Consider the following 24,469-nt stretch of genomic DNA (forward strand, 5'->3'; position numbering starts at 1 on the left):
ACGCTTCACATCTTGATCCTTTGTATCGAGGTTTGTTATTTGTGAATAGCTGAAGAGCCAAGGGGCATTTAAAGACAATTACTTTCTAAACTGTAATTGTAAACATACACTCTCCCACACTTATTCTCCTCCTAAAGTCCTCCAGCATTCCCAGGGGCTTCTACATAAACAGTCTTCATATAGCTTCACGCTGCCCAAATGAGACTTGCCGTCAACAAAAGTTTCCCATTGACCTCCATCAGACTCTTCAGTTGTGATTTAATGGGAACCAATCAGTGATCAGGCTGCAGGATGTTATTATGAGAAGCTTGGATCACATCTTGTGTATTTAAAATGAGATTTTGGTGAGTGACTTATTACCAGGCCCACACAATCTGCACACACAGCTCTGTGAACAGAATGGCCGTCATTCACAAAAAGTTAGATATTCCCACATTCCTATTCAATATTTAATGAATAACATTATGCTAATTCTTTCAGCTACCAATGAGTATGTACTCTCAGCTGCATTTAACATGTTTTCCATTCAAATCAGTGTAGAAAGTCTGGACATTCTGTAATTGGCCTACTTACTTTTATAAACAAAAATATAAATGAGCAATGACCCAAACTCAGATTAAATAGAACATACAAGTAATAGTAATTTGGTTACTTTGAGAAGTTATGTGAGCCGAAAAAGTTCACAAAGTGATAAGAGAAACTAGCAAATTTAAATAGGAAATCGGTTGCTTGGAACAAAAAGATAATTTATACAGTTTAACGGTCATCATAAAAAATATTTGATCACTGAGCCCAGCTAATGACGAATCATAATGAAGTATTCCAGAGAGCTGTTTATTATTTCTACACTAACGTTCAAACGTTTAGGGTCGGTAAGATTTATTTAATGTTTTTGAAAGAAGTCTCCTTGTTCACCAAGTCTGTATTTATCGGATCAAAAATACAGTAAAAACAGAAATATTATGAAATATTATTACAATTTGTAATGACTGTTTTCTGTTTTAATATATTTTAAAATGTAATTTATTCCTGTGATCAAAGCTGTATTTTCAGCATCATTACTCCAGTCTTCAGTGTCACATGATCCTTCAGAAATCATTCTGATATGATGATTTGCTGCTCAAGAAACATTTTTTATTATCAATGTTGAAAACAGTGCTGCTTAATATTTTTGAGGAAACAATGATCCATTTTTTTCAGGATTATTTGATAAAACAGTAGCATTTATTTGAAATAAAAATCTGTTTTAATGTTATAAATGTCTTTGCTGTCACTTTTGATTTAATGCATCCTTGCTGAATAAAAGTTTTTTTTTATTTTTTATTTTTAAAAAGAGTCTTTTTAACGTTAGTGAATGTATTACCAATGTTTAAATAGTCCAGTTGTATCGCTTTTAGCAGTATTGTGTTTATGTGTGATGTGGCTATCTAGTTTTGGTCTAATTCAGCTGAACATGGCTGTAATATGTGACAGACTAAACCCTGTACAACCTACTTTCCTTTCTCTCTCAATCTCTCTCTCCCTCCCTCCCCCCTCTCTGTCTGAATGGAGGCAGAGAGCAGTGATTGGCTTTGTATTGAATTCCTTTATGTGGCTGGTGTTTTTTCAGTGCCACTTAAACCAGCTTGCTAAAGCTATACATTGCTAAGCAGAGAGAGTGAGGGAGAGATGTACTATATATATTAATGCCATTACACTACAATCTGTTTTGTCAATATAATATTTTATTACAGTATCAACTGTGGGTGCTCTTGCTTTCGTTTGAGGGTACATAGCAGGGTCTTCATGTATAATTCTCTCTTTCTCTTCTTCTGAATCAGTCTCTGGTTCAAACATTATGGTTGAGTTAAGCCAATATTTCCACTTGCCATTGTGTTTCATTTACCACAGTTGACAGAGTGGATCAGGTAATCCAAAATGGTCTGATTGAGTGGAGGCGGGGACTCATTTGCATATTCATGGCTCTGTGTATACTAAATAAAGTGAGGGATTTAAAAAAAAAAAAAATGTCTTTGTGATTATCAAAGATGAGTTTTAAGGGATACAATTATTGACTGCAGGGGCCTAACTAGACGTGAAGTCGCGACAGGTGTTTTTTTGTCCTAACCAGCCGTGATTGTGATACGCTATTAGTGACAGAGGATTCTATTTACATACAAAGTAAAAAATGGTGCAATATTTATTCATTTGATTATGTATTTGATTAGTGCCCACACGCCCTTCTGATTGGCTGTGATTTTGTCCCGTCTTGTAGTCGTGTTAATCTGGTGTGGAATTTCATTGCATCACGTCTGGTTAGGTTTGTTCAGAGCCACAAACCTAAGTATGAGAATCATTAATAGTGATGCAAGAATGAGGTGCATTCTGACCCCTCAGAGCAGATGAATTAGATTGGAATGTTAGTTACTCAATATCTGCCTCAACCTGTTCAGGGACAAAACGACCCTCCCCATCACAATCAAAGTTCACGTCTCCTCTTGCTCACTCTCTTTCTCTAAACATGAATGCTGACACACGTTAATTCATTCTCTAGATGTAATAGATTATTAACCAGTGTTTATGCGTGTTCTTTTCAACTCATCTGTCATCTTAACAAGTCAATACTTTTAAAGACACCTGTAATTCCCAAGCAGTGGTTCAGTGGGTTTGGTGCCAATTAATCAAATGATTTGAATAAATACTTTTTTTTTTTCCATAATGAGCTTTGAATCGATGAGTGAGCTGCTGATAATCGATAAATAGATATTTGTTCTACATCTGGCTTTATTGGAACATTTGAGGAATATGTCCCAGGATGTCAAGGAAAATGTTATGGTGTAATGATGTAAAATGTATATTTTTTTATTAACCAGTATATTCTACTGAACTGTTTGAAAGAATTAGGGTTGTCCTTGAGTCAGACATTAGCCATTACTAACAGTCTTAAGGGCCGTTCACACCAAGAATGATAACTATAAAGATAACTACCAGTATATTATCAGCGGACGATAACGTTCTGTTTATTCTAAGCTTGCTGCAGTTTTGTTGTTTGCCGCTTTAAATGCTCGAGCTCACAGCAGGATGGATTCTGATTGGCTGTCAATGTTTTTATCGTTCATCAGCTGGATAAAATCGCTCTGAAAGTGATTCCATCGATATCGTTTCTCTGTGCCGTTATCGTTATAGCTGTGGTGTGAACTCTGCTATTCTTGTGTATTAAGAACGATTTTTAGAACTATATCTTGATCTTTATACTTATCCTTGGTGTGAACGGGCCTTTAGGCTCTGTAAACGAGAAATCTGCTTGCTCTTTTTTCTGAAAACTTGGCCAATGAGTAAATTCTCTCTGCCTTTAGCCTATTCAGGTTTGATGACATAGCCAGGGCAAGGTTTGGAGAAAAGGTGTGTGGTTGAATGCATGGCGGCAGTCTAATTCAGTCTAATGGAAAAAAGCAAAAGCTAAGCTAAAAACACTTACAGCGCCTTTAAGCTGAAAATTGTTTTTCATTTTACTGTCTGACTTCTCCTAGCCAAATTCTCACAGTTAATGTAACCTCATTTGTGTGTGTGATCCTCCAGGGCACATCACTGAGAGTTTAGCATTAGAGACAAAGAAAAACTGTCTCGCTGCTAATATAGCACATAAGTGCTTGCGAAATAAAAACTAATGCACTTATCTAAGCTTAAACGAGATGATTCATTACTTAAGCTCTTTTCTGAAGTATTCAGTCATCAACCTGTAATCTTTTGAGGAAGATCATGGATGGATCCCGTCCCATCCGGAAACAGGTCTAAATTATACTCCACACTGCATTAAAACAATAATCAAGCCTGTCAGGGAGACTTTCATCACTCTGTTAAAGATACACGGTTGTTTATTTCTTATTTCTCCCTCTAATTCTTAAACATGCATTACTCGTGTACAAGTTTGCACTTCACGCTAAAGTATATTGCGAGTTTTCAGTACCATTTAAATACCTAAAAATACTCTTCTTCCAAACCTTAGCAGAAATCATGTGCCTTTTTCTGGGGCCCTTTTGTTGCATATGAATAGTTAAAAATAGACAATGTCTAATGCAGAGTTGCACCATACGCTGTGTGAGTGTGTTCAAGTGTATTTTGGCGGGGTGGGGTTGAGTAGGACTCAGTGGGGACTAAAGTGCCCCATTGTGTGCCATGCGCAGAGACGGGCATGATGCCAGTCACGAGAGCCGCACAGAACTACAGTTTCCTGTCATTTAGAAAGGACTGAGTTTATCCAATGTCAAGGCAGCCAAACTGGATGTATTGATCTCTCAATCATCTTACAACAGTCAGTTGCTCACCTTATCCTTACATGACATTAGTTTTCCTGCCATTATGTATAGATCATGTGATCAGGAGCTAGCTTAAAGCAACAGTTCACCAAAAAATAACTCGCCCTCATCCTAAAACTGTAATACTGACTTTCTTTTGGAAAACACAAAAGAAGATATATTAAAGAATGTTTCAAATGTGTGCGTTTCAAAATATCATCTTCTGTGCTTTTGTTCCTCTCTTGGGTGTCGCTTTGGATAAAAGCATCTGCGAGATGCATAGATGTAAATGTAAATGTTCAAATAAGAAAGAAAATCATACAGATTTGGAATGACATGACGGTTTTTTTATATATATATTTTTTTACATACAATGACTTTTTCACTGTTATGCCTCAGGTACAAGATCTACCATGTCAAAATTTGCGTATGTGTTTTCCATAGTCTCAGGTATGGGACGTCCCAGTGTGTGTGGCCTGCATACCTTGGCAAACAAAGTTCCCATTGTGCGGTTCTCAGCTTGCTTTTCCCTCACTTTTTCCATTGGAAAGGATGACACTCTTTTTATCTGTCAGACCTGTTGATCTATATTGCTGATATACTTAGTAAATGTCTCTTCTGAGATAATCTTGCTCCGTAAACAGTTTATCATCTGCATTCATTTTTAAATCTTCCAATATAAACACGCAAGCAATTTTAAGGCGTTAATGAAAATTAGATGCGTCAATAAATTAGATCCATGCATTAGGTCTTAAAGGTCACATACACACTGCAAAGTTTCAGGAGCGACAACCGCGTTTAAATGCAGAAGTGAGTCCCCTAAATTATTGTTTCATGTGTGTACAGAACACAACTCACTCCCAAAACTGCGATGATTGACACCGTGGTAACCATAGAAAGGTTTTGGTGTCGTGTTTGGTATTTGCTATTTTGAACAGAGTAATATTACAGTGACAAAAGGCTTGCTGTGTTCAGCAATTTTAAACGTACAGTATGGGATTTTTTCGCCACTAGGGGTCGCTAACCTATTTACAATAACAAAGGCGTAGTTTGATGACGCAACATTTGCTAAGAATTATGGATCTTGTCGTCAACGTCAAGCCGACCGATCTAATAATGTTTATGGATGACTGAATACATCGATGTTTTTGTCATGACTGTGATATGAAGCAGTTCGGGATTGCTAAGAGACAGCTATCGGCTCCACACGCGACGCGAGTCCCGCGGATATAAAAGGAATATGGACATTTCATTCTAACGAACTACACGCAAGAGCAGAATTACTACTCACAGGTCAGTTTATTAGACAAATTAAACTTGTGAGGTAACGCAGCGCTGTTTCACTTGGTCTAACATTACACTAGCACACTAAACTGCATTTGAATGTGTTGAAATGTAACTTATGTGTTAGTTTGTCTGTATGAGACTAACGTTAGCAGTAACGTTAAGCTAGATCAACATTAGAATAACATACAGATCATATTCTGACATTTTATCGTTGTTGAACTATAAAACATTGATTAGTTTTATGTAAATGTGCTCACCTGTTTAATAAAGTACATGTAGGAGCGGTCGAAGTCTCGGACGTGGAGCTCTCGTTTGTATACTGTCTATGGGAGCTCTCGGCATCTCGAAAACACCGCGCTGATATTGATTCTCGTTTTAGTTCTCCTTTTTTATCCAAAGTCTGCTTGCCATGGTCCATAATGTTTGAACGAAACAACAACAGCGTGCAGATAGACATTGCGAACTACAGTGGTCCACGTCTGTCGTCTTGGTTACTATCAGAGGGCTCTGGTTCATAGCTCTGGTTACCATGGCAGCACGAGCGTAAACCAGGGACAACGCGGATATGACGCCATTGACTGCGACATAACGGAAATAAAGACACGGTCCGTGTCTTCGAATTAAAATATTAATTTCTCTGGATTTAGAAGTTAATTGGAACTGTCGGGATAATGTAAATACACAACTTTAAAAAATATATAACATAGATATAGTGATTTTTTATATTTTTAAAGCAAAAAAAATACATATTGTGCCTTTAACTAGAGCACAGTCGACGGAGGCGTTGTTTTGTTTAAAGGCTGATTCACAGAGTGCGCTCGTAGTGTTGCCATGTCCATTAATTATAAGTGTTTTTGGGCTTGGCTCATACAGCGAGTTATTAAATTGAGCAGGTGAAGGTCATGATATTTTGGACTTATTTTCAGCATAAAGCATTTCCATTTTGGGGGGGGGGGCTTGTTCTTGTTCACTGATTTTCTTGCAAGACTTGGCAACAAGAGTCAGGCTCATACCGCTTTCCCTGTGATTTCTTGAACCACACATACATACGAGAGATGCATTCGACCTCTGTCTTCTCCCATGTTTCTCGTTGAATGTCATTAACAACTAGTTCAGGTCAGTTCCGTACACACTTTTCGGGAGTTAATTCGGTTGTAGAAAAAGACGTAAATTACTGAACTATAATTCCGTACCAAAATAGAACGGGATTAAGCACTAAAAAGTTAAATTGACAACCGAATTTATCTGCAGTGTGTATGGCCAAAGTGACAGCAGCCTAATATACCTGTTGCTGTCTGTGTCCCTAATGTTAATCAAAAACTTGACTGAATGACTTTTGTAGCTTTAATAAGGATTAATTTAATTATTCAATTTCTGTATTCCTTCTTACCTGAATAATACTGTTAGACCTATCTGAACATCTTAAAGTTCTATTGAATTTATTTGTGCTATCGCTTGTTATTTGTTTATTTGTTCTTATTTTATGACTGACTGCTTACTTGTCTTTAATAATGTCTGAAGTTTACATTAGTTAGATTAGTCGTTTTTGCTGTGGTATCAAAACTGGAATCGAGAATTGTAAAATATCCCTGTATCTAAAATGTTGGCGTCGTAACAATCTTAATTATTAGAATACAAAGTTACATGGGTCAAAAACAGTGAAAACAAACAATTTTTTTCCTGGCGGGCCACTGAAAATGTTGGTAGGGCAAGTAAAAATCTGAAGCACCAGGGCCAGTTGGCATTCCTTGGCATTGTGCCCTGTAAGTCTTATAATTCATCTGTGTCTCTTTCACATATATGTCCAGTAATACACACACTAACAGAAGCCTAAGCTCTCTTGCTTGCACACACACCCTTTTTTTCATGGTGTTTACCGAGCATGAAAATGGGCCTGTTAAAGGGAGAGAGAAAAAAACAGTTGCACAATCCTTAATAGGAGGGAACCATGGATACAAGGGCACAAGGAAAATTTTGATATGATCCAATCTTTCCTGCATGACAGAGCACTGATTTGTCTTTCCCTTTAATATGAGCAGGCTTGTACATAATGGACATCCATGAGAGTGTCTCGTGCATGAGCGTGAACCATCATTCCTGCTTGAGATGGCTGTTAATGGGGTAATTCAGAAACAGCAGGGATCTGAACTCCTGGCCTAAATTCTTTAGAGTCCTCTACCTCGACTTTAGCCATCGATCATGACGGAGGTTTTGTCTGCTGCTTTTCTGCAGCCCCTTTTCCCCAGCATCCCTGTTGGCAAAAGCCGCATTTAAACCCCAGATGCATATATCTTCACTGACACCGAACACTGCTGACCTGCTCACCTCCTATTATTTATTAAAGGGGCCATATTCTACACTTTTGCAACATACTCCTGCCCCCTTAAAAGTCTTTTGCAAAGGGTTCTGGTGGCAAAAACTTAATTTTGACCCGGATGTAAACCCTCTTGCTGAACCACAGAATTCAGCAAGACTGCTTTTGGTACTGTACCTTTTAAGAAAAATCCTTTATACAGTATATATGTAAATTAACTCTGTTATGTTTACAAATAAACACTTAGCTGACAGGTTTATCTGTTCATCTGAACATTCTGGAGAACATTGCACATCTCCCTGTGTGGCAGACATGTTTGATTTTGAGGCTGTCTTCACTTAATTTCTCCTGAATAAGGTTTTTCTGTAAAGTACATAAACAAGGTCAACAGATTAGACACTTCCAGATTAACTGTTGTTTACGGATCCTCTCTAGGCCTGATCTCCATTGCATTGGGGGGAGAGCATGTGCACAAGTGTGTGTGTGTGTGCAGAGTCTTATAGAATTTAGATGCCGTTTTGCTGCCTCTTTTCTGGTGTTTCAACATTGTATGCTTATTTCCATCTGAGATCACGAATTATCCAGTATCAACTTTAGTATTCTTCCTTTAAAATCCCACCAATTTCTGGTTTTGCTCTTCTTGGGATGGATGTTGTTTGAAAAGATTTTCGAGAGATCTGGGGGAGCTTTCCTGCTGGAAGGATCAGCTGATACAAACTCCATATACATTCCTGCTTTGAAGATAATTGACCATTGTGAGTTTCTTATTGACATGTTCCGATCATTCCTTTAGTTCAGTTCACTTTCTTCAGTCATGTGTTCCGGTTTGGCTCGCAGTGGATGTTTAGGTCACTACGGTCCACAGCCTTCATCTCACCATGCACCATGCAACAGCTTTGATTTGACTTTTCTCCCCCCCCCCCCCCCCCCCATCTCTTAGCTTCCTGACTTCAGTTTTAAACAGGCTGCTCTTATCTCCTTTATTGAACGTCACAGGGCAGTTTCCTTCACTCCTTTCTCAAATATTAGCATTTCAGCAGCATTTTTGAGACATTGAGGGAGAGAAATGAGGATAAGGAGTAGACTGTGATGAAGCAGTAAACTTTGAGTTCAAGGAGAGGGCTTTGATAAATAATTGAGGTTAATGTGAAATAGTCAGAAATAGTGAAACTGAAGATAAGATTGGCTGAATTTTCTATTAATTTCATGGTTGAGTTTCTTTCATTTTCATTTATCTTAAAAATTGCAAGCATCGGTATACATTTTACTAGATGTGATGTTATTGCTTAATGCTACGACTGTAAATTGATTACACATTTTAATCAGAAATTAATTAATCACAATTAAACACATATACAATATTTACTATAAAAATTCCCAAATGAAGATATTTCAAGGACTTGATTCTGGCAGAGAAATAAAGACTAATTCATTTTAAAAACGATTAACTTTGATAATTTTTTGTCTCATTATTTTTTATTATTTAATCATATTAAATCAACAAGTTAATTTTACAGCTATGCCTAATACGAATGCCATGCTTCTTTACGAATTGTTGGTCATCAACTTTTACAAAAGCATGCTTGTAGATCTGCTGGACATAAAAGCTTTTGAGCCGTGTCACATAGGAATGAATGAGAACAATTCACACCACCTCAGGGATCCTCATGTTCCCCAACCTTATGGCCAGAAGGTAGCCTTCAAGAAAATATTTCAAACCCAAATGAACAATTGACCCCCAAAATGAGGCGGGAGAATTTGAGATGGTGTGTGGGGGCTGTCTTATTGCTTTTTAAAAAGAAAGGTGGCAGAGTTCAGCAACGCCCCCCGATTCCTGTCGAAACCTGTTCCGTTATGCATTTGAGAAAGAAACCCACCTCCATGTCTCCAAGGCCTCTCTCACGGCTGAATCTGGGAGCTGAAACAATAGGGTGATCCTGCTGCCTTTCAATGGATAGGTACACGACCCCGCAGTGTGACCTTGCTTATCTGAGCCCTGCATGCAAGATAGCTGTCTTTCACGGGCGACATGTCTACAGATTAGGTGTTAAGACCTATCGCTGCTTCACTAGTCTGCTGATTAACTATCAGTGACAAACCAAAACTGGGTGAAGGAACTGAAAGGTCAACCAAGGGTGAAATAATATGTAGATCTAAAATGTGCCGGATTTTGGTTTCCTAGAACCACAGTTCAAGCTCATATTCACACATTAGGAGCAGCTTATGAATGAATGTACTGTATATGTAGGTGTGGCTGCTCACATACTGTAAAAAAGGGCGAGTGATGTGTGTGAGGGTATGTTGGCAAGGTTAAGTTTAGTGGTTGACCCACTAAACACTTAAAACACTTAAATATGTCTAAATTTAATTTAATTAGATAGAAAATATAAAGTGACATCAGCAAACAACTGATGCTAGAGCTTTTCTTTAAACTCACTTCAATTTTCTGAGCCAATTTTTCAATTATTTTTAATCAAATGATCTCACGGTTATTTTTCGTGGAGGCATGAAGTCAGTTCCCCTCAGGTTCACACAGATGTCCCAGCAGAATAACCACCGGTGCAGTTCATTATATTAACAGATGAACATGTTCCACAAAGACATTTTGTCTTCATTTTGAACTATATTTGTTTCATATTTTGAAGCCTAACACACTTCAATTTGTGAAATGTTTTGGTTGAAAAGTTTGACATTTTGATATGAAAATTCATTTTTACATTTTTAATTGTGGCCGATGTGTCCAAATCAGTCCCTCCAGTTTTTCGCGATTCCGCGATCGCTGAATACAACGCAAAATCAACAAAATGTCGCATTTTTTTGCGATCCTGCATAATTCCTAATTTAACCGCGAAATAATCACAAAAATGAAAAAGACCTCAGAAAACATTAAATTATAATCACCCAATTGAAATATCTCTAGCTCTCCGCGCACATATTGAGACGCACGCGCACACACACAAACTCTCCACGCATTAGGCTATATGAAACGCGAGCACACACACACACACACACACAAACTCGCGCACATACACATACTCAATGTGACCCGAGCGCACACACACAAACTCTCCGCGCACATACTCATATGAGACGCGAGCATGCACACACACAATAGGCTACCTTAAAGATGTGGAAAAGTCGATCAAAAGTGTATCTACATTTCTCCAGGCTCGATGCCAGCAGCGCGCGATGCAGTATATGCGGTAAAATAAATGCTGCAAAGACCGGTACCGCGACAAATATGATGAAGCCCTTGACAGTGCACGGAGTAAACATAGCAGAAAGTTGCTCCGTCTTCGAATGGTAAATGAAGATATACCTTGTTGATCCCTCTGACAGTGTTTATATTGCAATAATGACCTACTGAATGTACACTGCCGTTCAAAAATCTGTTGGTTAATCAGAATTTGTTTTCAGTAAGGATGCTTTAAAGTTTAAAGTGATCAAAAGTGACCTTAAAACATGTCACGTGTAATGTTACAAAATATTTCGTTTTTAAATAAATGCTGTTCTTTTGAATATGTTATACATCAAAGAATCATGAAAAAAAAATCCAAAATGTTAAAGCAGCAAACTGTTTTCATATTTCTGAAGGATCATGTGACACTGAAGCAATGATTTTGAAATATATTCAAATAAGATTTTAAATTGTTATACTATTTCACAATATTACAAGTTTACTGTATTTTTGATCAAACAAATTCAGCTTTGGTGAGCATGAGCTCTTATATATATATATATATATATATATAAATTGTTCCTTTGTGCTTTTTTTGTTCCTTTGTGTACTGGCTAGGAGCATGAGTCAAACTGAAAAATAAAACCAAAGTTTTTCTGAGGTAATGTGTTATGTTAAAATGGATTACATAAAATTGGTATCGAAAAAAGTATCGTTTGGAACCGGTATCGATATTGGCACCGGATCTAAAGATTTTGAACAATACCCAGCCCTAGCAGCTGCACAGCTAGCACAGTGAGTGTCTGGCTCACTCATTGGCTGTGCTGCGGCAACTGCACATCCAACTTGCCAGGTTACTATAGTGCGGCCGGCTATGCAATACTCGTTCCCTACTCTCAGGGAACTGAGGTTACGATAGTAACCGAGTAGTTCCCTTTCGAACGGTCACTTCGTATTGCGTAGCTATACGCAGTGGGGACGCCATGCAAAACGCCGCACTGTAAGTAACTGGTTGCCTACTGCAGCTCAGGACCCCTTAACTCAGGATTTACACACAGCTCTACAGTATAAATGACTACACCTGCTGTTAATAGCCTATTTACATAGGTCAGGTAGAAAAATTACCCATAGGTTGTTTTAAAAGTTAATTTGATGAGACCAAAATAAACAAGCTTTATGCATTGTTTGTGATTTGTGTCATGTATGACTATTGTGCATTTGACATAATACTATTATGGTAAATGTGATGTCCTAATTATAAAATATAAAAATCGCAAATTTTTTCACAAATTTCTGGAAATTACCACCACAAAATCAGTCATTTTGATCACACAAAAAAATCGTGATATCCTGGAGGGACTGCCAAATGCTTTTTGGGGCCGCTGTAGTTTTTTTTAATGGCCAGTGCCGATATTGATATATTGATATTTTAAGCAGGGTTGCAGATATAGTGCAGATATTAAACTTGTTTTAAACATCATTTAAGGCCTGTTTACACCAACAATACATAACTATAAGTTATTAACAATAATAACTATAACTATAAAGTTTTTATAATTCTAGTTTTATGAGAATAGTCTAAACCAAAACTACAATGATAAAGACACAGGGGAATGTTATTGCTGGAATCAATTTCATAACGACTTTTTTCCAGCTGATGAATGATAAAAATCCACCCGACTTGTTATAGTTATATTGTTATCGATATCGTTATAGTTATGTTTCTTGGTTTGTTACTGACCAACTTCAACCAACTATGTAAATCCACCTGCCATGGTTTTCCAGTAGAATAAGATAGAATAAGTATAATTATTATTATTTATTTATTTTTTGTGGTAAAACTGGATAATCAGGGGCGTAAACAAAACTCTTTCCCTTTTAGACTTTATATAGTGATATTACTAGCATTACACTTGATCGGAATTTTATCAGAATTTTCCATATTTCATTTCTCAGCAGCTCTTAGTCATTTGAATGAACTGACATTATGAAGTCAGACTATTAATAGTCTAATGCTAATGTGATCGGTCCACACACAAAAGTTTCTTTCTACATTTTGGGCACATTGGTGTAAAGTTCAGACTGTGGTTTAGGCCCTGATGTCTCATATTCTTTCCTCTAACGTGCTCTGATGAACAGATGCGAATTCACACGCAGCTGAACTGGCAGATTTACCCATCGCTGATGGCAGATACACATACACAGTGATTCCTTACATAGAAATAGAATTATTCCGTACTCGCCTGAATGCGCTAAATACTTAGTTCCTCGTGAGCAATCTTTCCCTTTCATCTCTCTCTCATTCTTTCCTTTTTGTTCTTTAATCCTTCCTCTCCACACTGATAGATGATAGTGTTTTTTTGGGAGTTTAAAGTACTTGCTACTAAAAAGACGGGAAGGGATGGAGTGAATGTGAGGCCTTGTTAATGAGATAGTAAATGTTTGTTTTTGCCGGGTCAACAAGAGCTGTTGTTGAAGTCTTTCATCCATTCAATGGCTCATTGGTTGGGTTGGGCCTGAGAGGGGAGGGGAAGTGTGTTTGTTGCGGAGAGGGGGTCACTTTGGTTAATAGAGGGATATAAATACCTTTCCCCCTCCCTTTGCCCTGAAGCGGGCTGTTTTCACTGGCCTTTCCCCTCCTCTAGGCCCCACTTTTAATCAAGACACAGAGAAGGGCATTCAGGAAAATAGAAAAGGATGCACTTTAAAAGTGGATTCTAGCCTGATATTACCCGTGGAAGTGAATATATTCTGTATGTATTCACAGTATACAGTAGATGCATTAAAACGTGGTGCTACGGTTCTGATATACAGTGCTATGCATAAGTTTAGACACCCATGCTAAAGTTGACTAAAAAGAGGAATAAAAAATCATCTTTTGGAAATTGAACTTAATGCCTTAATTAAAAAAGATTGGCATGGTTTTATTTCAGTTAGCCTAATAGCTGGTTTGATTTGCATTGAGAGATGATCTTATGGAAAGTACCTCATGCCAATCTCTAGGTATGGTGAAGGCTATGTGATGATGTGGGGCTATTTTATTTCCAAAGGCCAAGGGAACTTTATCAGGATGCATAGTATCCTGGATCCATGAAGTAACTGGCCTTTAAAAATAAAAATCTGCCTGCCTCTATGGGAATTTAACATAGGGGTGTCCAAACTTATGCACCCTGTATTTTAAGGAAGAACATTTATTTATTTACGATACATTATTCATTCACAAAGAAAATTGGTGTCCTTAAAGGTTGGATTTTTCCTAATTTTTTTAATTAAGGCATTAAGTTAAATTTCCAAAAGATGATTTTTTATTCCTCTTTTTAGTCAACTTTAGCATGGGTGTCTAAACTTATGCATAGCACTGTACGGTTCCAAAGTGTCCTGTAGGGAGATTTCTAAACTTTGCCCCCACGCATGAGAACCCAGGAGAGGAATAACAAAAAGAGTGATAAATCCATCCCTCCTCTCCATCTGAGATAAACAGGGCAGATAAACAAGTCTAAAAAGACCTCCATTTGAAGGGCCATAAAAGGTTCAATGAGTGAGGAGGGCTCCAAATACAGATGACGTGAGGCAACTATTCCTGAATTTGACTTGGGGGTACATGCTTGTAAAATCCCATCACTCCTCAAACACTGCATTTTGAGTTTTTTTACTTTAGTTTCCACTAAAGTTCCACTTTAGTGCTTTTTAGAAGCTATGTATCCATATTTGATTTCATACTCTTAATTAAACTGTTCCTGTCACCGTTGTCCCATTCTAAGAGTTTAATTTCTCACCAGGCTATGCATTCACAGCTGACTTTATCAAAAAGTTTTCCATAAATATCATTAGGGTCAGTGCTGTCAATGTGATGCTCAATAAGGGCGCTGATCGTTATCGGCCGATAATAGCTTTATATAGTTTGATCGGTGGTCTCTATAAAAGTCTATTAGATGACGCAATTTTTCTATGTTTTCTATTTCTATTTTTTATTTGTATCTTTATTCTGTTGTGCTTATTTGTGCTACTGCTTTTACTTTATTTGTTCTTATTTTACTGGCTGTTATTATCCTTGTGCTGTGTCTACTGTCCAAGCTATTAAGCAAAAAATACCCATTGTAAAAACACAAATCCATAGAGTGAGCAAATATTTAGGTGAGATAATTATAATTTTTAATAAGTAATAATGTTGGTTAAACATATATTTCAATACTTAGCATTGGGGCATTCAGTCACATTATGTTTTTTGCGTGGAGTAACGTCTGGCACAGTCACGGCTTGTGCTTATTATTAAAACAAATAGCAAGAAACAAATAACATTAAAAGTCGGTAATTTTATTTAAGATAAAAATTTAATATAAAGATAAATTTAAGATTTTATTATTAAAACAAATAGCAAGACATAAATAGCATTAATAGCCATTCATTTTATTTAAGTTAAAATTTTAGAAAAAGATAAATTTAAGATTTATTTAAGATTTTTATTCTTGTATATTTTATTCTTGTATATCAGTGTATACATGTATATATATTACATGTATATATTGACTTCCATGGAGCATTAGGTCATGAATATTTGCCTCAAAAGTATTTTTATTCACACATACAATGACCTTAATTCTTTTCTATGATAGGCATATTTTTAATAAGTAGTTTGGCATAATATTATATTATAATAAATTATATATATTATGTTATTATTTATAAGATAACAATACAAATTGCTTCATTGCTTATCAAGTAGGCTATGTGGCCACACACACACACACACACGCACACACACACACACACACACACACATACACGCACAGTAGTGTTGCCTGGGTACTACTGATCAAATACCAGTTTGTAGTTCTGTAGATAACTGTACGGTTCAGATGGCTCAAGGTGAACCTTTTGACGGCAACATCACTGAAGATGTCAGTTAGTTATTTTTGATTTGTGGCCACAATATGTGATTAACGTTACAATTATAGATGATCATATCCAGAGAAATGTTGTAGAAATACGCATGCCACATCGATTCACTGTTTTCAACCCAGGTTTTTATATTAGGTTGGTCCGAAGATCTCTCACTTTACTTGTTCAGTGTTTCCTGACACATGGTCCTGAAAGCAATCCATTGCTCACCATGCTGGCCTGGAATGCAGATTACTGGTCTGTCACTTTGCACACATCGGGTGAGTCCTTGGAAATTGCGTTTTATCCAGTATACATTAATAGCCCACCGACAGAATATGCTGAGACATCTATGAGTGAGTCTAGCACTGATGATGAACAGCCTGGACCATCTCACCAGGTCAACAACAGCTCTGAGTTCAGATCTGGAGGATCACAGATTAATGCGTCCAGCACCGATGATGAGTACTTGTTAACACTGGGTCATTCTAAACCCTGGGTAAACAAAATCCTGGGTTATCTTGCGTCATGTTTCACATTACTCATAATCTACCTGGGGTTAAAAATGAATCCTAGGTATTCATAATGCATCACACTGTACATTCCTTATCCCTGGGTTATCATGCTTATTTGCATATTTGCGGTGTCATTGGTTGGACAAACTCAGCATATAACCTGTTTACATAAAGGCTCTAGCATTGTGCATCCCCATATTATATACTGCCGACCACTATCAAGTTTAGAATGGACTTTTCGGACTTCTTCCCTCCAGTTGTTGCATTTTCTGTCACCATTTGAAATGTTTCCCCTCAAACGCTGAAAAATAGCATATTTTTTAAACAAACTGTGGTGTTTCTGTGGCTATACAAATGTTATTGGCTGATTGTTGCTAAGCATTTAGGCATAACATTCTAATGCTTTGTTTCACACTGTACACGGTTGGCACCGCAATGCGGGGTTAACAACGCAAAAACAGGCAAAACCCTGGAGCAGGGTTTCATAACCCCGGGTAAAATGCAGTGCTAACCCCACTTCTAAATTACATGTGTGAAACGTTCCTTTACCCGGGTTAGAACGGCGATAATCTGGGGTGTGAAAAGCCATAATGACTTCTGAGCACCCAGACAGTCAAAGCAAAAGGAGATCAGACCAGTAGTCGGATTGTTCAAGAATTTACAAAATAATAATTTGAATTCGAAAAATAAACATTTAAAATAAACAGATTTACTTGGTTCTGTCTGTAATCATAGTATTTTTCACAAATAAAGAAACTTTTTTTTTTAGATGTTATGCTGTAACTAGTCACCACCATAGACAGTATATAAACTGGACACAGCGACCCCATAGGTTTCAACGGAGAAAAGTGAAGCAAATTAGAAGCTCTCACTTCCTGATGGTCGAGCATACTGCGCAGACTCAAACTGAGCTGACGTAGATGTGACGTGAGCAACCCGTCTGTCTTCTAGTAGCTGTGCCGAGATAAATCTGAATCATTCCCTTCCGAAACTTGCAGAGACGGAGAGTGTGAGTAGGAGGTGTCCATGAGCTAGGAGGATTCTGATTAATTATTTTGTCATTTTGCCTCCACGTCCCCCCGATTGCCCGCAAGCTTCTCCTCCTGTCCATACGGTAGTCTCTCTACTGTGCGACAGAGAGTCGCGTGGTTATGACGCAATCGTTAGCCTATTTTAACAAAAACGGCTTCTATGGGGCCATAACGTAAGATACAAGGTAATGGAGCCTTTTATACATTCCTTAGTTTCTTTAGAAATAAATAATGGACAAATGGAGTCTTTAAACGCCTCAGATGTAAAGTTATCCGCTGTCAAAGTGACGCCAAAATGAATGGGAGTCAATGGGATGCTAACAGCAGGTGGGGGTCCGCTAATCAATGGCGGCGCCCGGGGAAGCTTCAAATTTTTACGAAACATTGGCCCCCTAGTCACCACACATTTTTTTAAATGTTCCTTTTGATAACTCGCCTCTGATTGGCAATTGCGTTCACGTGCTCGACAGGCATGTCTGTGATTGGCTAAAATGCTCAACACTCTGAAAACACATTGTAAATAGAGACCTCTGACGCTCTTCATAAAACATGCACACAAATTCACACTGGAGCTCTTGAAAGCAGCGTCTATCAGCCGGTACCAAACTGACCTGGTATTCGGTACTACCAGTACTGGAGAAAGGCTGGTATCTTTACATTTTTTTACATTTAAGTATTTAATTGATACATATTGAACTAATGATGTATTGAACCTCCAGTTCAGTTAATGAGTCATATCTTGATTCAGTAAGTTCATTCAGTGAAGGATTTTTCAAACCAGGAGTCTTAAACAATTCATTAAAAAAAGCCTCATAAGAGTGATTTGTTTGTAAATCAGACTGTCCCGGTGGCATTAATGTAGAGAATATTATCTTGTGTTTGAATTAAATAAAAATATGAAAGTATATACATTATGTGCAAAATATTTATGTAATAATCACTCTTATGATATACTGCTCCATGACAGTCATATATAAATGTAACAGTTGCAATAATGTAATACTTTGTAATAATAATAAAAAAAAAACACTTCAGAGATCAAAGTTATATGAAATACTCTGAAATGAGGTTGTAATACCCCCATAATGATGTCCACCCAAAAATGAAAACCCTATCATCATTTACTTACCTTCATGAACACAAGATAGTGTGAGGAATGTTTTTTTTTCATCCATACATAAAGTATGTGCTTCCTGATGTTGTTTGGTTCTTAACATTCTGCAAAATATCTTCTTTTGTGTTCCACAGAAGAAAGAAAGTCGTACAAATTTTGAACATAAGCATGAGAAAATTATGATAGAAATTTCATTTTTGCGTGGACTATAACTTTAAACAGAGGACACAGCTTATCAGCGTAAAAACTGGTCGCAGTTGAGTGAGTGAACCATGTCTAATGTAGCGCTAGTGGTAATTCATGGTGCTGAATGAGAGGGCACCTGCCTTCACCACATCTAACCTCTCAGCGAGTTCCCAGAGGAGCACAAAAGGATTTCCGACTGTGCTGGGCAGGAGGGCGCTGGCTCTTGTTTCTTGCTTCCTCTTTCAGGACTTTTCAATGGCAGAGGAGATGGGGGTTCACCAATGATTCAAGACTCTTAATGCTTGATCAAGGCTATACACAGAGCCCATACATTCACTTTTATTTAAACACTTTACTGAGCAGGGCGGAGAGGGAGACTTCAGTTACATTCATCAATCTCAGCTTGTCGTTTTTGGTCTATTTCTGTGTGTAATTAGGTTGCACTTAAGTATAACAGGCTCTTCGTGGAGACATTGACAATATGCTTGAAGTTGACTGCTTAGTGTATTGCAGAGAAGATCATTTCAAGTTATATTTTGAACAGTTTTGGTATGTTTCAGTCCTTGGATTTGTTTGGCTGATTGTCGTTGTAAGAGCGTTGATGTACAGTCCAACGGTGCTTGGGTTTGTATCGCCTGTCCGTGTTTGCACGTTCCAGAAAGACTTTCAGTCTGTGTATTAGTAGAATTAGAGGATTTTTTTCTTTCTGCAGGTTACATCAATACGCGAGTGTGTGGCAGCATGTGCCTGTCTTTATGAGTGAGTCATTGAATAATTAATTCTACTGATTTGTTCAAAAACAATGATTCATTCTGGAATTAAACAAGTGACGGTCTTTCTGAGTGAGTCATTGAATCATTCATTCTACTGATTTGTTCAAAAACACAGATTCATTCTGGAATTAAACAAGTGACGGTCTTTCTGAGTGAGTCATTAAAATAATAATTCAACTGATTTGTTCAAAAACACAGATTAATTCTGGAACGAATCAAGTGACGGTCTTTGAGTGAATCACTGAATCATTCATTCTACTGATTTGTTCAAAAACACTGATCCTTCTGAAAAACACTGAAAAACAGTCCATCTCCCTTTTTCCTTTGTGATCTTCAAATACCAAACCTACTGTAAGTGAAAAGACACACATGGAAGTATATAAAAGTTTTCACTTTGTTTCATTTATTCTGGAGAGCCATGGGAACTCCCCTTGAGTCCTGTGTGTGTGTGTGTGTGTGTGTGTGTGTGTGTGTGTAGGACACAGATAGGACACTGACTATACTCTGGGATATCTAATTAGAGTCTGGACAGCATCTGGTAGACAGAAAACACCCACCACTTTTTCCCAGAGACTCCCAGGACCAGCCAAGAGCAGAACCAGCAGGTTAAACACTGAACTACCAACAATTAGCCACTTGACCTCCCAGTTTAGGAAAGAAAAGCACAGATAGCCCACTCCCTCTGATCTTCCCATGTCATTCCAAAGGGACTATAATTATAAAAATGCCTGGTCAGGATAATGATGCTGATGATGGAAGCAAGATAATAACTGAAGTAGGATGGAGCAAAAGCTTTTAGAATTAAGTTAAATAGACACATGGAAAAGTCAGGTTAAGTCACAAGGAGAGCTAAGATGTAACATTTAAGTACGCTTGGAATTCACAAATCCCACCACTTCTACCCTACCTCACACCCTACAGCAAGTATTCCCAAATCCAGTCATGGTCCTCAGAGGAAAACATACAGTATATTCCTGTAATGCTCAAATTATCCCAGACTGATAGTAGTGCTTTTGCAGGAGGGGAGGATGGGATAGGCATGCAGAGCAGGTGTGAACAGATGACCACCCTTCAAACTCATCTAACCCCCTCTCTCTTATGCCTTAGGGCTGATAATACACACACACACTCATATCTTAGCTGCCCATCCAGCATTCCCAGGAAATGAAGTGTGATTATACATGTCATCGGTGACATCCCTCTGTCTCGAAGCTGAGAACTGATGAACAGCGTGTCTTTCTCCATACATTACTAAAGTCCACAGGAATGAGGTTAGCCCACATGAGCCCAAGAGCTCTCTTGTCTGCGAGGGCTTATGGCAGCATAGATGCCTTTCAGCCGCACTGGGTCGGTGAAGCACACCTGTTTGTGAATGTTGACATTTTTTATGGGGTGTTTGCACCTCTGGACACTTTTATAGCATGTGGTTTAACAGTTTAAATGTAGTATTTAGGAGCAGACTGTTACATTTGAGTAAGTGTGCTTACGGTCAATTCAGTCATGGGTACGTTTAGATGCTCATGGCTTAACGCAGGCTTTAACTTTTAAATGGCACAGTCCTCTTAAAATATAAAAGTGGCTATATATTTTCATGTATAAAGAGCCATTTACACTACAGCATTTGAAATAGAAATGTTTTGCAAGTCTTTACTTTTTTTGATCAATTTAAAAAGTGTTCTTGGTGAATAACAGTATTTATTTCTTTGAAAAAAAAAAAAATCCACTTGCCCCAAACTTTTGAAAGGTAGTGTATACTGTGTGATTTCAACATGCTTTTTGGTCAAAAATGTAATATTGGAATATTATGTGGAAAATATTTTATTCGTATCAAGTTAACAATGTATGCTCAATATTAGAATATAAGAGAAACATTTTCAGTTCAGTTCAGATAGATTTTTATGGCACATTTTATAGGATTACCTTTCTTTAGTTTTTTTTTCTTGTGACCCCCTGAGAGACTTCGAGGGACCTTTAAGCTCCATGAGCTGCAGTTATAAAACATTCAGGGCGAACACTGTCCTCTTGTCCTTTTTTCGGGCTGTCTGCAGAGTTCCCTATCAGCGTGGCGGAAAGCTATGCAGGCCTTTTCTTCAGTGCTGTATGTTTTGTCGTAGTGTGGGATTTTGAGTGCAGATTACCAGTGTCTGCTCATGTTCACACTTGCCCAAATGCTAACAGTAGCCAGATTTCAGCTATAAATAAGAGTGTTCAACAGAAAAGTGTGTCAGGACACACATTTATGCACTGAATCTTCAATTACATGGCTTGGACACATATTTATCTGACTTTATTCTTTCTCTATTGCCTCTATCTGCTCTGCATTACTTGTCCTTTCAGTCTCTTATCCTAACTTAGTGTTTTGTCTTCTCTTACTGGCATCATTGCCTTGAGGAGGCAAAAAAAAAGGTGCTTCTTGAGTTCAAGTCTTTACTCGTTTTGTTGGGGTCTTCCATAGACAGGTATGTTCTTTCTTAAAGATGTTTTTCCTGTGCATAATAAGTGGTGTTTGCGGAGTATCTTCATTACAATTGCTCATACTTGAGGTTAGGAATTTGAAGAAAGTGATCAGATTTGCAATTTTTTGCCTGTGTTGGTCTAAGCAACCCCCCCCCATAGGAAAAATATCCCATAGATGGCTGTATCTAAACATTGGAATATTATAGTAACTTGAGAGTGGGTTCTTTTGACTTGAGCCAGTAAGCAACTCGCCCTAGCAACAACTCAGAATACCTTAGCAATGAGAAATGCTCTTGTGGTTCATTTTTGTGTTTGGAAAGAGAGAAAGTATCCAGTGACTCATGTCCTGAGGTTACATGTACCGGTGTTGTAGTGTGTATATGCTTTAAGAGGTGATAGACTGTCTGTGCTGTTTCTTGTGAGTCTGTGGCTGTGAATTGATGGCAGTAAACACAGCTCTCACAGGCATGTCTGGAATGGACTGTAAGGGTGGGATCCGTTTGCCCTGATCAGATTCTGTCTCTAGGGGGCAACAGCTGTGTTTGATCTTTGAACTCTGGAGTGACCCATCATAGTTTCATTTTACTAAACCATGTACTTACCAGTTAACGATGTAACAGGATTTATGACATGTGCCGGGACTCCAGGTGTGAAGGGACGCGTGCAGCTGTTACGGCATCCCCCGTTGCCATGGTAATCCCTCCTCCTCCTGCTCTCCTCATAAGCATGCCATTATTCTCAAGCCTGTCTGGCGCTCCGAAGTCGGACCGACTGAGGTTGCGATACAGTCCATTCCTGCAGAGCAGCACCAGTGTCTTTACACAGACCGCCGCTTGCATCATGACAGGATGTGGTATAAAGATAAAAAATGTGATGAAAGGAAGAAGAGGATAGGAGGAGGGAGAGAGGGAACAAGTGGGTGCGCAACCCAGTGTTAATTGCTATAGTACTCTGTTAGGCTCATTCACACCAAGTATGAGTTTCTTGCACAAAAACATATATAGTCCAAGTTTTCAAATAAAATAGTTTCTCTCTATTAACTGTAAATTGATGATTTATTGGGTCACACTTTATATAAGGTGTCTTTAACTACTATGTGGTCACTTAAAAAATAAGTACATTGTATGTATTGCGTTCATGTATTGCAAAGCACTTTTGCTGCTATCGAGGTGGGATACGGGTAAGGTTAGGGACAGGTTTGGTGGTATAGGTAGATTTAAGGGTGAGTTAAGCGGGAAGGGAAGGATCAACTATAATATTATAATATAATGCATTATAATGTACATTATGAATAGCCTTATAATGCATTATACATAAAGACTTTAAGTATGTTGGTGTAGGTAGGGAAAAGCGTATACTAGATGAGGGTGAGGGGAATGGAATGAACATACTTTATACGTACATACGTTCACTTTGAAGCATGTTCAGACATGCACAGATCACCTCACCATCACCAATGCTGTTCACTTATACCTGCAACAGGCTTCTGTACAGTCAAAAAGAGTTAAATAATGTTACTCAATATGTCCCACATAACACATGACAACTTATTCCAGAATGAAACAACTTAGACAACTGAATCAGGTAACAGCCCTTTGGAAATATCAACCCAAGTTTAGTTTTATCTTTTATTTAAGAACGTTACATTTACATGTCCTTTTCCCCTGTTGACAAGGTGTTGCCGGTTTCTCAGGTGCTTAATGTTTGGCCAAGGATTCACAGTCCCCAAACCTGTGTGTTTCCACACTTATCACTGTGGCAACACAAAGAGGAATTTGAGCAATCATTAAACACAAGGAATCTGGACACAACTAGACTTTTATTATACATTTCATACACACTTACCTCACACTGCAGCAAACACAGCCCAACCCAAACAAATAAAGAGCTTTTCCGGGTAAGTAGCCACCTAGAAACTACTCACAACACCCTAGCAACCCCAAACCATCCAGAAGACACTAGCACCAAGTAGCAAGCACTTACAACCACTCAAAGCAACAGTAGCTTCAAGCCACTTAGGGCTCTTTTTTTTTTTTTTTTTTTTGCTGTGGCAACCACTATGTTTTCATCAGAAAGAATAAAAATGTACATCTAAATCTGCATTTTTCCTACATTTGAATTATCTCTCCAGTTTTTGTTCCTTTTTAATAAAAAAATGTATATCATTTGAAATTTGGTGACCTCAGAGACAGGATTTTGATGGTTTAAAGCTGTTTAGTTAACCCTAAAGGCATTACAGCCCATAAGACATTAGGTCCATATGGTTAGATATATGCTCATGCTCATATAAAACTTCCTGCCTCTTGACAGAACACACACACACACACACACACACACACAGTCTGAAGTTCAGGTTCATTCACACCCCTGTGACCAGCGGGCCGTCTGGCAGATGGAAGAAAGAGCATCTGATCCCCATTTCAAAGAGCCCACCTTTCCACCTCGCTAGTCCCGTCAGATAT

The 24,469-nt window shown here is 38.0% G+C and overlaps 1 protein-coding gene across 2 annotated transcripts in view; it reads left to right on the forward strand.

Annotated features, from left to right (window-relative positions):
- lama5 (laminin, alpha 5) overlaps positions 1–24,469 on the forward strand; it is an 80,938-nt gene that overhangs the window by 2,961 nt on the left and 53,508 nt on the right. The gene's annotated exons all lie outside the window — the stretch shown is intronic.

Source organism: Abramis brama (assembly GCF_963993115.1).
Source record: "Abramis brama genome assembly, chromosome: 22".
Classification (NCBI taxonomy): Eukaryota; Metazoa; Chordata; class Actinopteri; order Cypriniformes; family Leuciscidae; genus Abramis; species Abramis brama.